Here is a 15,355-nt window from a genome sequence, read left to right as displayed (position 1 = left end):
TCCCATGAATGTCAACAAAACATGACACATCAAGTTGCAGTAAGTCTAAGTGCTTCTTCATGTATTAAGTCTGGGCAAGGCAACCTAGTATGGGGAATAGGGTCCCAAAAGTCAGTAAAAGAGTCAGAAATAGCCACAGTTCCCACTGTTAGGAGCCACAAGAGGACAAAGTACACAACTGTATCATAGATGCAAAGGGCCTAGGTCAGTCCATGAAAGCTCCCTGGTTGTCAGTTCAGTCTCTGTGAGCCCCGATGAGTCCATGTGAGTTTATTCTGTGAGTTTTCTTGTGTCCTTGACCCCTCTGACTTGTACAGTCCTTTCTCATCCTCTTCTGCAGGATTCCCTGAGTTCCATCTAATGTGCCTGTGGGTCTCTGCATCTGTTTCTATTAATTGATGATGATGCCTTTCTGATGACAACCTGGCTAGGCACCAGTCTGGCCACAGGAGATGACCAGTTTAGGCTACATATCCACTATTTCTAGGAACGTTAGGTGAAATTATCTTTGTAGATTCATGGTAAATTCCTTTGAGCCAGGTTTTTATCTGATTCTAAATGCACCTCCTTTCCGGTACTCTCTTTCAGTACTTTCCTCTTCTGCCTCCCCAAACTGATTGCTTATCAAATCTCTTCTATTTCCCCTTCACAGGGAGATCCAGGTTTCACCCACATTAACCCTCTTGTTACCTAGTGTCTCTGGGCCTGTGGACTGTTGCATAATTACTCTTTATTTTACAGCTAACATCTATTTAGGAGTGAGTGCACATCATGCTTGTCTGGGTCTAGACTACCTCACTCGGGATGATGTTTTTCTACTTCCATGTATTTGTCTTTATATTCCTTGGTGTCCTTGTTGAACTTGATTACATCTGAGTAAAGCTCCATTGTGTAAATCTACCATATTTTCTTTATCCATTCGTTGGTTGAGGGCATCTAGGTTGTTTGCAGGTTCTGACTATTACAAATAAAACTGCTGTGGAGGTAACGGAACAAGATGGTATACTCGAGCATCCTTGGGCTTCTTGTGTAACTGTCTGGAATTGTGAACTGGTGAACTGGTGAACTGGTGAATCTTTCCCTTTAATGAGCATTGAGTTTCTTTGACTATGTCTTTTGATCTGTTTTGGTTTGATTTTTTTTAAATTTTATTTATTTATTTATTAAAAATTTCCACCTCTTCCCTGCCTCCCTTTTACCTCCCCTCCCCACCTCCCCCTCCCCACCTCCCCCTCCCCACCTCCCCCTTCTCACCTTCCACTCCCCACCTGGCCCTCCCTATCTAGTCTTAAGAGCAGTCAGGGTTCCCTGCCCCGTGGGAAGTCCAAGGTCCTCCCCTGTCCATACAGGTCTTTAAAGGTGAACAGCAAAACAAACCAGGCTCCCACAAAGTTAGACCATGCAGCAAAATTAAATTCCAATGCCATTGTCCTTGGCTTCTCAGTCAGCCTTCATTGCCAGCCACGTTCAGAGTGTCCATTTTGATAACATGCTCCATCGCTCCCAGTCCAGCTGGCCTTGGTGAGCTCCCATTAGATCAGTCCCACCGTCTCAGTGGGTGGACGCACCCCTTGTGATCCTGACTTCCTTGCTCACGTTCTCCCTCCTTCTGCTCCTCATTTGGACCTAGGGAGCTAAGTCCAGTGCTCCAGTGTGGGACTCTGTCTCTATCTCCATCCATCGCCAGATGAAGGTTCTATGGTGATATGCAAAATATTCATCAGTAAGGTTTTGGGACGAGGCCAGTTCATGCACTCTCTCCTCTGCTGCCCAGGAAACAATCTGGGGATCTCTCCTTGGACCTGGGACCCTCTCTATATTCAAGTCTCTTACAAACCTTAAAATGGCTCCCTTAGTTGAGATATTTACTTCCCTGCTCCCATATCCATCCTTCCTCCATCCCACCCATCCCATTCCCCCAAACTATACCGAATCCTCCCCTTCTCCTCTCTACCCAAAACCCCTTACATCCACCCCCAATCTCCACCCCCACGCCCTGTACCGCCAAGTTTGCCTTGCAATCTTGTCTACTTCCAAAATCAAGGAGGATAACTATATGATTTTCTTCAGGTTCACTTTCTTATTTAACTTCTCTAGGATCAGGAATAAAAGGCCCAAAGACCTTTAATTATGGCTAGAATCCACTTATGAGTGAGTACATACCATATTCCTCTTTTTGGGACTGGGTTACCTCACTCAGTAAAGCATTTTCTATGTCCATCCATTTGCATGCAAAATTCAAGATGTCATTGTTTTTTTTACCGCTGAGTAAAACTCTAATGTGTATATGTTCCACACCTTCTTTAACCACTCTTCTATTGAGGGGCACCTAGGTTGTTTCCAGGTTCTGGCTATCACACATAGTGCTGCAATGAACATAGTTGAACAAATGCTTTTGTAGTATGATAGGGCATCTCTTGGGTATATTCCCAAGAGTGGAATTGCTGGGTCCTGAGGGAGGTTGACTCCCGGTTTCCTGAGAAACCGCCACACTGATTTCCACAGTGGCTGCACAAGTTTGCATTCCCACCAACAATGGATGAGTGCTCCTCTCACTCCACATCCTCTCCAGCATAGTCTAAAATTGGTGTTTTTGACTTTAGCTATTCTGACAGGTAAGATGGTATCTCAATGTTGTTTAGATTTGCATTTCCCTGATCACTAAGGATGTTGAGCATGACCTTAAGTGTCTTTTGGCCATTTGAAGTTCATCTGTTGAGAATTCTCTGTTCAGTTCAGTACCCCATTTTTTAATTGGGTTAATTAGAGTTTTAATGTTTAGTTTCTTGAGTTCTTTGTATATTTTGGAGATCAGACCTTTGTCTGATGAGGGGTTGGTGAAGATCTTCTCTCAGTCAGAAGGTAGCCTTTTTGTCTTACTGACGGTGTCCTTTGCTTTACAGAAGCTTCTCAGTTTCAGGAGGTCCCATTTATTCATTGTTGCTCTTATTGTCTGTGCTACTGGGGTTTTACCTAGGAAGTGGTCTCCTGTGCCCATGTCTTATAGACTACTTTTCACTTTCTCTTCTATCAGGTTCAATGTGGTCATATTAATACTGAGGCCTTTAATCCATTTGGACTTGAGTTTTATACGTGGTGATAGATATGGATCTACTTTCATTCTTCTACAGGTTGACATCCAGTTATGCCAGCACCATTTGTTAAAGATGCTTTCCTTCTTCCATTGTATACGTTTCTCTGCCTTGTCGAAAATCAAGTGTTCATAGGTTTGTGGGTTAATATCCAGGTCTTCTATTCAATATCATAGGTCGACTTCTCTGTTCTTATGCCAATATCAAGCTGTTTTCAAACTGTAGCTCTGTAATAGAGTTTGTAGTCAGGGATGGTAATGCCTCCAGAAGTTCCTTTATTGTATAAGATTGTTTTGGCTATCCCGGGTTTTTTGTTTTGCCATATAAACTTGATTATCATTCTCTCAAGGTCTGTGAAGAAGTTTGATGGGATTTTGATGGGGATTGCATTGAATCTATAGATTGCTTTTGGTAGAATTCCCATTTTTATTATGTTGATCCTCCCAATCCAAGAGCAGGGGAGATCATTCCATTTTCTGGTATCCTCTCAATTTCTTTTTTCAAAGACTTAAAGTTCTTGTCAAATAGGTCTTTCTCTTCCTTGGTTAGAGTTACCCCAAGATATTTTATGCTATTTGTGGCTTTCGTGAAAGGTGATGTTTCTCTGATTTCCCTCTCTGCTTCTTTATCCTTTGTGTATAGGAGGGCAACTGATTTTTTGAGTTGATCTTGTATCCTGCCATATTACTAAGGGTGTTTACCAAAGAACTGTAGGAGTTCTTTGGTAGAGTTTTTGGGGTCACTTATGTACACTATCATATCGTCTGCAAATAACGAAAGTTTAACATCTTTCTTTCCAATTCAAATCCCCTTGATTCCCTTATGTTGTCTTATTGCTATTGCTAGAACTTCAAGCACTATATTGAAGAGATATGGAGAGAGTGGACAGCCTTGTCGTGTTTCTGAGTTTAGTGGAATGGCTTTGAGTTTCTCTCCATTCAATTTGATGTTAGCTGTTGACTTGTTGTATATTGCTTTTATTATATTTAGGTATGATCCTTGTATCCCCAATCGTTCCAACATCTTTATCATAAAGGGGTGTTGAATTTTGTCAAATGCTTTCTCAGCATCCAATGAAATGATCATATCGTTTTCTTTCTTTCGGTTTATTTATATGATGGATTACATTGATAGATTTGCGTATGTTGAACCAGCCCTGCATCTCTGGGATGAAGCCTACTTGATCATAATGGATAATTTTTTCTAATGTGTTCTTGGATTCGGTTTGCCAGTATTTTATTGAGAATTTTTGCGTCGATGTTCATGAGTGAGATAGGCCTGTAATTCTCTTTCATGGTTGTGTCTTTGTGTGGTTTTGATATCAGGGTAACTGTAGCTTCATAAAAAGAATTTGGCAGTGACTCTTCTCTTTCTATATTGTGAAATACATTAAGGAGTATAAGTATTAGCTCTTCTTGGAAGTTCTGGTGGAATTCTGCATTGAAACCATCTGGTCCTGGGCTTTTATTGGTAGGGAGATTTTTGATAACAGCTTCTAATTCTTTGCGACTAACTGGTCTATTTATATTGTTTACCTGTTCTTGTTTCAACTTTGTTATATGGTACTTATCTAAAAAACTGTCCATTTCTTTTACATTTTCCAATTTTGTGGCATACAGGCTTTTGCAGTAAGATCTAATGATTCTCTGAATTTCCTCTGTATCTGTGATTATGTCCTCCTTTTCATTTCTGATCTTATTAATTTGCATGTTCTCTCACTGCCTTTTGATTAGTTTGTATAGGGATTTGTTGATCTTGTTGATTTTCTCCAAGAACCAGCTTTTTGTTTCATTGATTCTTTGGATTGTTTTCTGTGTTTCTATTTTGTTGATTTCAGCCCTCTGTCTGATTATTTCCAGTCTTCTACTCCTGCTGGGTGAGTCTGCTTCCTGTTTTTCCAGAGCTTTCAGGTGTGCTGTTAAGTCTCCAATGTATGCTTTCTCCGTTTTCTTTAATTGGGCACTTAGTGCTATGAACTTTCCTCTTAGCACTGCTTTCATTGTGTCCCATAGGTTTGAGTATGTTATGTCTTTATTTTCATTAAATTCAAGGAAGACTTTAATTTCTTTCTTAATTTCTTCCTTGACCCAGGGGTGATTCAGTAGTTCTATTGTTAGGCATTAAAATAACTTGTTTCTTGTGTCTCTTTGCTTGTAATATCTTTTTCCATCATTTTACCCTAAGGATATGTCTGTTCTTGATGATGGTATGCTTCTTTGATGCAGTAGAAAGTTGGATGGTGTTATTTAATCCAATCTGTGAGTCTGTGCCTTCTCTTGGAGGACTTAAACTGCTAATATTTAGACTTCTTTGTGAGCAATGTTTAGCGATTTCTGTTTTATTGTTGAGGTCACATGTATTGGTTTGTCCTCCTTTGATTTCACTATTCTGGAATCATTTCTTGCATCTTATTCAGACTGAAGTTTACCTTCTAGTGTCTTATACATGCCTTGATTGGTGGACAGAAATTGTTTACTTTTTTAATGTAAAATGTTTGTCTTTTTCCACTGATCGTGATAAATAGTTTTGTTATTATCGTTGTCTATGTTCCCAACTGTGGTCTCTTAGAGTTTGTAGAACTTCTTCCATCCTGGCCTGTTGGAGGAGGCTACTAGTTTGTTCCCAGCTACTTAGCCCTGAAATAATCACATGAAACTATACTCTTTGCAATACTATTTGGCCAATAGCTTAAGCATATTGATAGTTATTCTTACATCTAGAATTGACCCATTTTCATTATTTTATATTTTACCACTAGGTTTGTGGCCTACTGGCTAGGTTCCAACTGGCATCTTGTGGCTTTCCTCTCTGGTATCTCCTGACTCTGTCTTCTTTCTCCCAGCATTAATTTTAATTTCCCCCACATAGCTATATTCTGCCCTGAGCAGGCCCCAAACAGCGTCTTTATTCATTAACCAATAAAAAAAAAACACATATACAGAAGGACTTCCCACACCACAGGCCCTTATGACATTCAGCTTCTGTTGAGAAGTCAGGTGTTATTCTTTTTTTTTTTATTTTTATTGAACTCTACGTTTTTCTCTGCTCCCCTCCCCGCTTCTTCCCTCCCCTTCTACCCTTTCCCAAGGTCCCCATGCTCCCAATTTACTCAGGAGATCTTGTCTTTTTCTACTACCCATGTACATTAGAAGTCAGGTGCTATTATAATGAATTTCCTTATTTTGTGACTTTACATTCCTGATCAAAGTAGGGTATTTGTCTATAAAAAAGTTACATATTATTTCTTTATTATTATTAATTAGCTTACAAAGTAGCAGGTATTCTTATGGCAGTCTCAAGAATACTTAGTTTACTATATCACTATACTTAGACCATGTATCCACTAATCTGCTCCTTCATTCTACTTCTCATGACCACTTAAACACTTTAATTGACAATAGATCCCCTCTGACTTTCCCATCAAGTATTTTCTCCATTCCTTTCACTTAAAAGCCATTTTCCTCTGCTCCCATTGGTTCCATCATAGGCTCCTGACCTCTATAAACATTTAGTACCATAAACACAAATACATAATAATTAAAGGCTAGGATCTATATATGAGAGAGAACATGAGGTGTTTGCCTTTCTGAGTAGGGTTACCTCACTTAATATTTTCCAGTTCAACCCATTTTTTTTCTGAAAATTTTACAATTTCAATTTTCTCTTTGTATGAGTATAATTCCTTATTGTATATGTACAATGTTTTCCATATTCATTAATAAACTTATGTTTAGATAGACTGATTTTACTGACAGCAATAAACATTCATGTGTAAGTAATTCTGTGATTGGGAGTAGAGTCTTTTTGGTGTGTGTTCAGGAATTGCTTAGAAAGGTCACATGGTAATTCCACGTTTAGTTTTCTAAGAAGCTTCCACAGTGATACCCCTAGTGGATGGACAGATTCATTCACTTACTAATGTGGAAAAGGAGTCCCTCTTCTCATGTACTCACTAGCGTTTGTTGTCAGTGATTTCATGATGACCACCATTTTGATTGGGATTTGATAGAATTAAAACCAGTTTTAATTTGCATTTCCCTGATAACTAAGAATGTAGAACCATTTAAAAGTATGTTTATTGGCCATTTGTTTTTGAGAACACTCTTTAGTTCCTTAGTCCATTACTTGATAGTGTTGGTTTATTTACTTTCTTGGAGCTCTTTGTATATTCTAGATGCCACTCCTTTGTCGGGATATAGCTGGCAATGATTTTTTCCCATTGTGTAGACTGTTTCTCTGTCTCTGCACTCAGTTGACTGCTTTACTGTGCAGAAACTTTTTAATTTTGTGGGTTCTCATTGACAATTGTTGGCCTCATTTCCTGAGTTGTGGAATCCTATTAAAATTTAGCCGAGAATAGTATCATAAACATACAAAGTTTGTTAATTAGCCTCAATACAGCTAAGAAAAGCTGGTGATTAGTAATCTCCGGCACCGATGATGTTGAGAGGATTAATCATTCTTTTTGATGAATTCTTTTCATAGAGAATCAACCAAGAGCTTATAAAGTTTGCATTAGAGCACTTGCTCTTGCCTAACAATCTACTTAAATGCTAAGAAATTTTTATCACCCAGCAAAAATTTGAATTCAAATGCATGTCATGCTAATTTACTTTTCTTTAGACACTCACTCAGGTTTTATTTCAAATGAAGCAGATGGTTGGGTTCTATTTTGTTTTTTAACCATCAGTTGAGGTGACTGAAGTAAAAAGGAGCTGTTTATCCTGGCAGCTTTGGATGGACCATGAGCATCTAATGGGATGAAAACATTAGTTACCAAGTCCAGGCCTGAACTATCTTCATCTCCCCTGTAAACAGATCCAGCTAAGAATCCACCATTCAGAAATAATGATTTTTCCATCACTGTTCGTCTTGTTGGAGTCCAAATTGCTTTCCTGGAAGAGATGTTACTTCAAATTATGTACGGCCTTTCCAGTGGTCCCTTTCCTCCAAATCAGGTAGTTTTCCTGCCATTCTGGGTTTGTAGGCTGCAGAGTCTGTCTCCAGGAATCTCCTAAGTAAATAATTGTGCTTTCCATTAAGAACATCTTTTACTGATACTTTCAGGAATGTTTTGTTCCTATCCCTTTGAGCTTTAGGTTTTAAAAGTTACAAAAAAACCCCCACATTTTCACTTGTGGTATTTCAATAAGCTTCAATATTTGCTCATTTGGAAGTTGCATTATTATATTGTAGTTTTATTATTACTGTAGAAACATTTCTTTTATTTTCATGCTGTATATGTGTGTAATGTTCTTACATGTGCACTCATGTGTGTGGAGTCTTGAAGCTGATATCATGTGTTTTCCTAGATCCTTCTCCACTTTATTTCCTGGGACAGAGCCTCTCAGTTGAACACAGAACTCTCTTATGGACTCGTCTAGACTGCTTGATCCTGACTCTGCCTCCAAAGACTGGGATTACAAGCAGCCACCATTCCTGCCCTGTCTTTATGTGGGTTCTGATTATATGTACTATACTCCTCAAACTTGTACAGCAAGTGCTTTATCCACTGAGCCCCTGAAGAGAGTTCAGTTAGTTAAACCATTAGCCAACTTTTAAATTGAGTTTAAGATGTACATTGCAAATGACCTTATCAGACTTTTCACATTTATTTATGATGAAAATTACTCATCTAAATTTTTATTAAATCTACATTCTGTTTACAAGAAATAAATAATCTGTGATACTGTGAACCTGCTCAGAGCAGAAATATGTGGTACACTTGCATGCTTTCCTGAAACTAACGTATTAATAGAGCCATTTGTAGGAAGATGCTTCTGTTGAAGCAAACTCATTTTCAACCTTTTAAACCATAAATCCTAAATTTCATCTTATGTTTTTTACATGCTACACCTGTTGGTATGTGGTCTCTTTTATAGCATAATTATTAAAGGGGAAATGCAGTTCTGGAAAGTGTTAATATCCATTATAAAATTTATTTACTTGGCTTGAAATTGGTTCTGTGAGTTTTCTCAGCCATCAAAAAGATGAGAGGGAAGGCAATTGATAAATGCAAAATATTAGCCTGGAAAGACTCTATACTGGAGCTGAACTCTACCTTATTTTGAGGAGTGGAAGGATACCTTGTGTGCGATAGAAATGGAGGTGTGTGCCACTGTTTTAGTCTTCCCATTTTGCTTTCTTAGGAGGTAAGATAGGGACAAGCTATCAGACTTTGAAAATTTATTATTTTTCAGTGGTGTGTGTGTGAGTGTGTGTGTGTGTGTGTGTGTGTGCATGTGCACACACTTGTGCACACACTTGTGCACATGCACATGAGTACAGGTTCCTGTAGATTTCATTTGATTCCCCCTGGATCTGAAGTTATATGTGGTTGTGAGACACCCAGATTGAGTATTGGGAACGAAATTTATACTCTCTGCAAGAGTGTTATGCATCATTAAGGGTTAGCCATTTCTCAAGTTCCATTACATTATTAAATAATATAATGAATGAAAGATCTATGATAGTTTCATTGAAGGAGTGTGACTGTGCAGATATGATGGGAAGAAGAATGATATTACTCTTTATGTTGGTTAGTTTTTCTCATCTTTATTAAAGATAGAATCACCTATGAAGAAGGAACTGCAATTGAGAAAGTGCTTCCATCAGACCAATTTGAAGACATTTCTGTGTGTTGCAGAACATTTGTTTGTACTATAAAGATATGTCTTTGCAGGGTGATTTATCATTTTAATAAAGAGCTGAAAGGCCAATAGTGAGGCAAGAAGAGGTTAGGAGGGACTTCCAGGGACAGAGAGGACTGGGGGCAAGAACAAAGGCAGAGTCACTAGCTAGACTTGGTGGAAGCACGATTGGCAATATGAACTGACATAGTGAGCCACGTGACTGTGGTAAGGAAGCTGCTTTTTCATTTCCTGGCTTCCCAGACTTCCAAAATAACCACACAGGTATTAATTAAATCACTGTTTAACCAATCACTTAAGCATATTGCTACCTAGCTTTTACATCTTAATTTAACCCATTTCCAATATTTTAGAGTTTGCCATGAGGCTTGTGGCCTACCAGCAAGGTTCCAGCATGTCTGTCTCTGACTGTGGCTCCATGACTTCTCTCTGCCTCTGCCTCCTTTCTTTCAGCATTCAGTTTAGTTTTCCCCACCTAGCTCTGTTCTTCCTGCTCTGCTATAGGCTCAAAGCAGTTTCTTTATTAACAAATGCTATTCACAGCATACAGAGAGGAATCTTACATCACATGACAGAATGTGGATTAATATATTGTTGTGGAACAATCATTTTGCACACTGTGAAGGCATGTTGTTCTCATTGGTTTAATAAAGAGCTAAATGGCCAATAGCTATGTAGGAAGAGGCGCAGGTGTGAGAGCCAGCCAGAGACAATTCTGGGAAGAAAAGTAGAGTCACCAGTCAGACAGAGAGGACACAAGACATACAAGAGGACTGGTAAATCCTATGATCATGTGACAACATGTAGACTAATAAAAATGGATTAATTTATATTGTAAGAGCTAGGTAGTAACAAGCCCAAGATAATGGCTGAGCTTTTACGATTAATAAGTTTCTATGTGGTTATTTGGGAGATGAATGGTAGGACAGGAAATTCTGCCTATAAATGAGTTAATTTAAGTTAGTAAGAGCTGGTTGAGAACAAGCCTAAGCTAAGGCCAAACCTTCATAATTAATAGTAAGTCTTTATGTCATTATGTGTGACAGCCCAAAGAAAAATTATAAATATATCTTTGGGGTATTTTCATGATTGCTGATTGATACGGACACTGTGGGCAACGCCATTCCTGCGGAGGTGATCCTGGACTGTATAAGAAAGGTAGGTGAGCAAGCTATAAGAGTAAGATACCAAGAAGAGTTGTCTCTGCTCCAGTTTCTGTGTCAAAGTGTATCCCTAGAGTTCCTATCTTGGCTTTCAAGTGTGATGGATTATAAGATGTAAGATGCGATAAACACTTTCTTCTCCTAGTTGCTTTTATCTATCTATCTATCTATCTATCTATCTATCTATCTATCTATCTATCATCTGTCTGTGAGTCTGTGTGTCTGTATGTCTATCATCTGTCTGTCTATCTATCATCACACACACACACATACACACACACACATATATATATCCAACTTATATCTCTATCACTTATCTATGTATTCATGTATCTCTCTTCTGGGAAGAGTTAGGAAACAAAATATTTTAAAAAATGGCATAATCATAGCTCTATTATGTCTTTATATCATGAACAAATATTCTACTTCATTAAAATTGTCAACAGACTCTATAAAGATAGAAACACAGAACCTGGAAATATTGATGAAATGGCAGAAAGAGTAATAAGAAGAACCCTGCTGAGTGATTACTTTTCATGGAAGACCCCTGAAAGTGAGTATGTTGGAAGAGGGCTGCTTGTTTGTCCCAGCTGCCCAGTTGTTCAGCCCTGAAATAATCACACAGAAACTGTATTCATTAAATCACTGCTTGGCCCATTAGCTCTAACTTCTTATCGACTAACTCTTACATCTTAATTTAACCCATTTCTATTAATCTGTATATCACCATGAGATCGTGGCCTACCAGCAAAGTTCCAGCATGTCTGACTCTGGCAGCCGCTCCATAGCGCATCTCTCTGACTCTGCCTTCTTCCTTCCAGCATTCAGTTCCATCTTCCCTGCTTACTTAAGTTCTGTCCTGTTATAGGTCCAAAGTAGGTTCTTTATTCATTAACCAAATGAAAACAACACATAGTCAGAACGACCTTCCACACCAGTGAGTAGATTTTGTGTTCACTTAGATGTTAAAGGAAAATTAAGTAAGGAACTTATATTTGAACATATAAGTCAAAAGAAATTAAGAGAGAAATAATATGAAAAAAGTGTCATGATATAAATGAAAACAAGCACATGTAACTTCTAGTTAGCATGGGCAACAAAGGACTGTACAATCAATGTGGATCTTAAAGTGACTAAAAGCCAGTTTACTCTCAAAGTTTTAAAAGTTCCTTTGTATAGGTAATTGTAAACAATGTACCTGCAAACTATAAAGGTGTGAGGACAAGTGCACACCATCAAATTTCTCTCCCACACTGCCTTTCATAGTCTTAAAAATACTTTCATGATGCAAAAAAATATCTGTCACAGTCACTCTGATAAAACTTATATTTTCACAAGCCCAAAGAATTCTTGTGAGTTCTAGGGAGCCGAATTGAAGGATCCACCTTAAACAGGTCAGATACAGCCCTCTCAATTCCCTGGTCCTAAAATTTTGTTTTTCTAAGCTTAACTTTATCCTTTGTTCTGCCAATACGTTAAACAGGTGTAAGTAACACCAGATCTTCCCATACCACAAACACTGGACAGAAGCAAAGAGATCAGCTATGCCAGGATATGAACAGCACCCAGTTTTCTCAGGTTCCCCCTCAAGATGATGCCCACAAATAAGTAGGAAGCAGTCTTGAGAATCTGCCACCCCAATTTTCTTAACTGGTAGTGCTAACCTTCTGCTTTTTTATTATTAAAAAAGAGATGGGAATGTAATGGTCTATCCTGTCCCTTTAAGAGACATGCCCTGCCCACTCCCTCCCCTATCCCCTGAGGCAGGTAGATCTTCCTTCTGCTTGAGTCCCTCCTTTTCTGTCTCTCTCCCAAAGAGCTAACTGCAGTCATGGCTTTCCCCCCTTCACCCCTGCTCTCCTTTCTGCTCTTCCCCCTTTCCCTTTCCTTCCATAACCCACTAAATAAATATCCACCCTCACTCTGCATGTTGTGCCTATCCGTCTCGGTCTCTCACCCACCACTCAGCTCCCTGCCTAGGATCTGCTGGCTCTCATGGTCTGTAGGCTACTCAGAGGCTCCCTGCCTGGGCCTGGCTGCCCTCATGGCTCGCTGTGGACTCAGGACCTGCTGCCCACTACAGCTACTCAGGGAGAAGTGACATTTTATTTAAACCATAACAATGAACATGATAACTTTTCTAAGAAACAAAAACCATTTAATTGGGGTGACTTATATTTTCAGAGCTTTTGTCTATTATCATGATAGTGGGACACGGTGGTGTGCAGGCAGAGAGAGAAGTAGTTGAGAGCCCTATATCTAGACTTTCAGGAAGCAGGAAGTAGTCTGAGACACTGGGTGGTTTATTGAGCATGCATGAGACCTCAGAGCCTGCCTCCCCAGTGGCATAGCTCCACCAAAAAGATCACACTTAGTCCAACAAAGCCACATCTCCTAATGGTGCCGCTCTCTTCCGAACTATCACACCTCCCTTGGACACTGACATGGCCCCTTCTATTACCAGAAAGGAGGCTTCAGGTCAGACACAGATGCAGCTTTCCCCAGGGAAGATCCCTTCAATGGGTTATCTAATTGTTATAATTATAATTCTGCTGGCCTGCCCTTTAAGAGACAAGCTCTGCCCACTCCCAATTTCTCCCTTCCCAATGAGATAAGCTGATCTCACACCTCCTCTCTTCCTCTTTCTCTCTCTGTCCATTCTTCTGAAGAGACAGCCTCTGCCTTCTCCCTTCTCTCTGCTGTCTGTCTGTCTGTCTGTCTGTCTGTCTGTCTGTCTTTTCTCCATATCCTCTTACCCTTATATCCTTCCCAATACCCACTAAATAAATGCTATACCCAAGCTCTCTCCACATGGCATATCTGTCTCCCACCCGCTGTGGTCTCCTACCTGCAGTGGGACCTTCCAGGGTCACCCCTGCTATATAAATCATAATATTGGTGTATGACTTGACCAGGCTCTCTCCGTGTTCCCTCCTGCCCATGGGTGGACAAGTTGAGGCCTGTGGGGATCCTGGACTCGGACCACTTTACAGCTTCCCATCTTCTCCATCACCACACACTCAAAACTGACTAAACGGTAAGGCCCCCTTCTCCAAGTCAGCTTTCAGTGACAGTCATCTCTGGTAATTCCCCATGGCTGAGGACTGGGATCTTGTTTCTAGTCTCCAACTGTTGTCCTAAGTCTCAGACTGTTATCCCACAGGCTACTCGGAGTGGTCCTGGTCCCCACCCTCTGTGATGATTTGCCTTAGGATGGCTTGACCCATCTGCTTGATCAGGGATATTTTAGGGATGCCTAAAATATATTTCCTCTTGATTCTCGTCTCTCATCCCTTTCTCAGCTCTGATGAATAAATGGCCTATGTACCCCTTAAATAACAACCTAAATTGGTCACCTAATGGCAGACCCCAACACAGGAGCTTTCTAATTTTTGTCCGTGAACAGGCATATGGAAAAGTTTCTATCCAACCATGCTAGACTCTGTCCAGCCGGCATCTCACACCTGTCTACTTTTTCCTACCCTGGACTGCTGCCCACCATGGCTAAGCCTGTCTGGGATTGGGTACTCTCCATGCTCCTGCCTGTACATGCTTCTTTTTTCTCTCTTATTCAAAATCTCTATCTCTACCTCCTATCCTGCCTCTGCACCACCACTGCTTCAGGTCCTATAGGAACCAGCAAACTGATGGAGTTCACGAGGTGGCTCTTCCGGTCTCAGCCTTCACTGCCTGAGCCCACTGTGAAGGAATTTTCCTGTCTCTTTCATGTATAAAACAATGTGTAAATGGTGTGGCTACACTGATGTGATTCTGTTTTAAATGCATGTTCTATGCATCCTATATGTCTCTTTTGTTATTTGTGTTTAAAATCTCCACAGTTTCTCCATGCTTTACATCATATGACTACCACCATCTTTGTTAGTGGCAACAATTTCTGCGGTTTCACCATGCTTTGTACCATGCGACCTTGCCACCATCTTTATTAGGGGCAACTGCTGCCGTTTTGTTTGAGTTTACGAAAGGGAGGACTTGTGAGGTTCTGCCTCTTGCTAAATGGTGCTGGCAGTAGGTTCCCCACATGACCTGTTTTAAGCCATCAGCTCTGCTTTTAAAAATTACTTTTATGCTCCGTTACATTTGGTGTGTTTGTGTGATGGACAGCCTTGGCAGGGCCTGCTAAGGGCTCCATGACATGCAGAAATATACCTGTAACAACTCTAATTTCCAGCCTACTCACGTCAACTCTGCTTTAAAATATATTCTACTACTTCTACTGCAAACAGTTTTTCTACTTTGTTTTCACAAGTATCAATCTCACCTGTTAATTTAAAAACTAGTACAGTCCTAGGAAGGAGAACATGAACAAGAAAGGCAGGACCGTGAGGAGTGCGTTCACCCACTGATACAAGGGGACTGATCTAATGAGAATTCACCAAGGCCAGTTGGACTGGGACTGAATGAGCACATGATCCAACCAGATTCTCTGAAT

Source organism: Myodes glareolus, chromosome 27 (genome assembly GCF_982192425.1).
Source record: "Myodes glareolus chromosome 27, mMyoGla1.1, whole genome shotgun sequence".
Lineage (NCBI taxonomy): Eukaryota > Metazoa > Chordata > Mammalia > Rodentia > Cricetidae > Myodes > Myodes glareolus.
Note: the sequence above shows the minus strand (reverse complement) of the source record.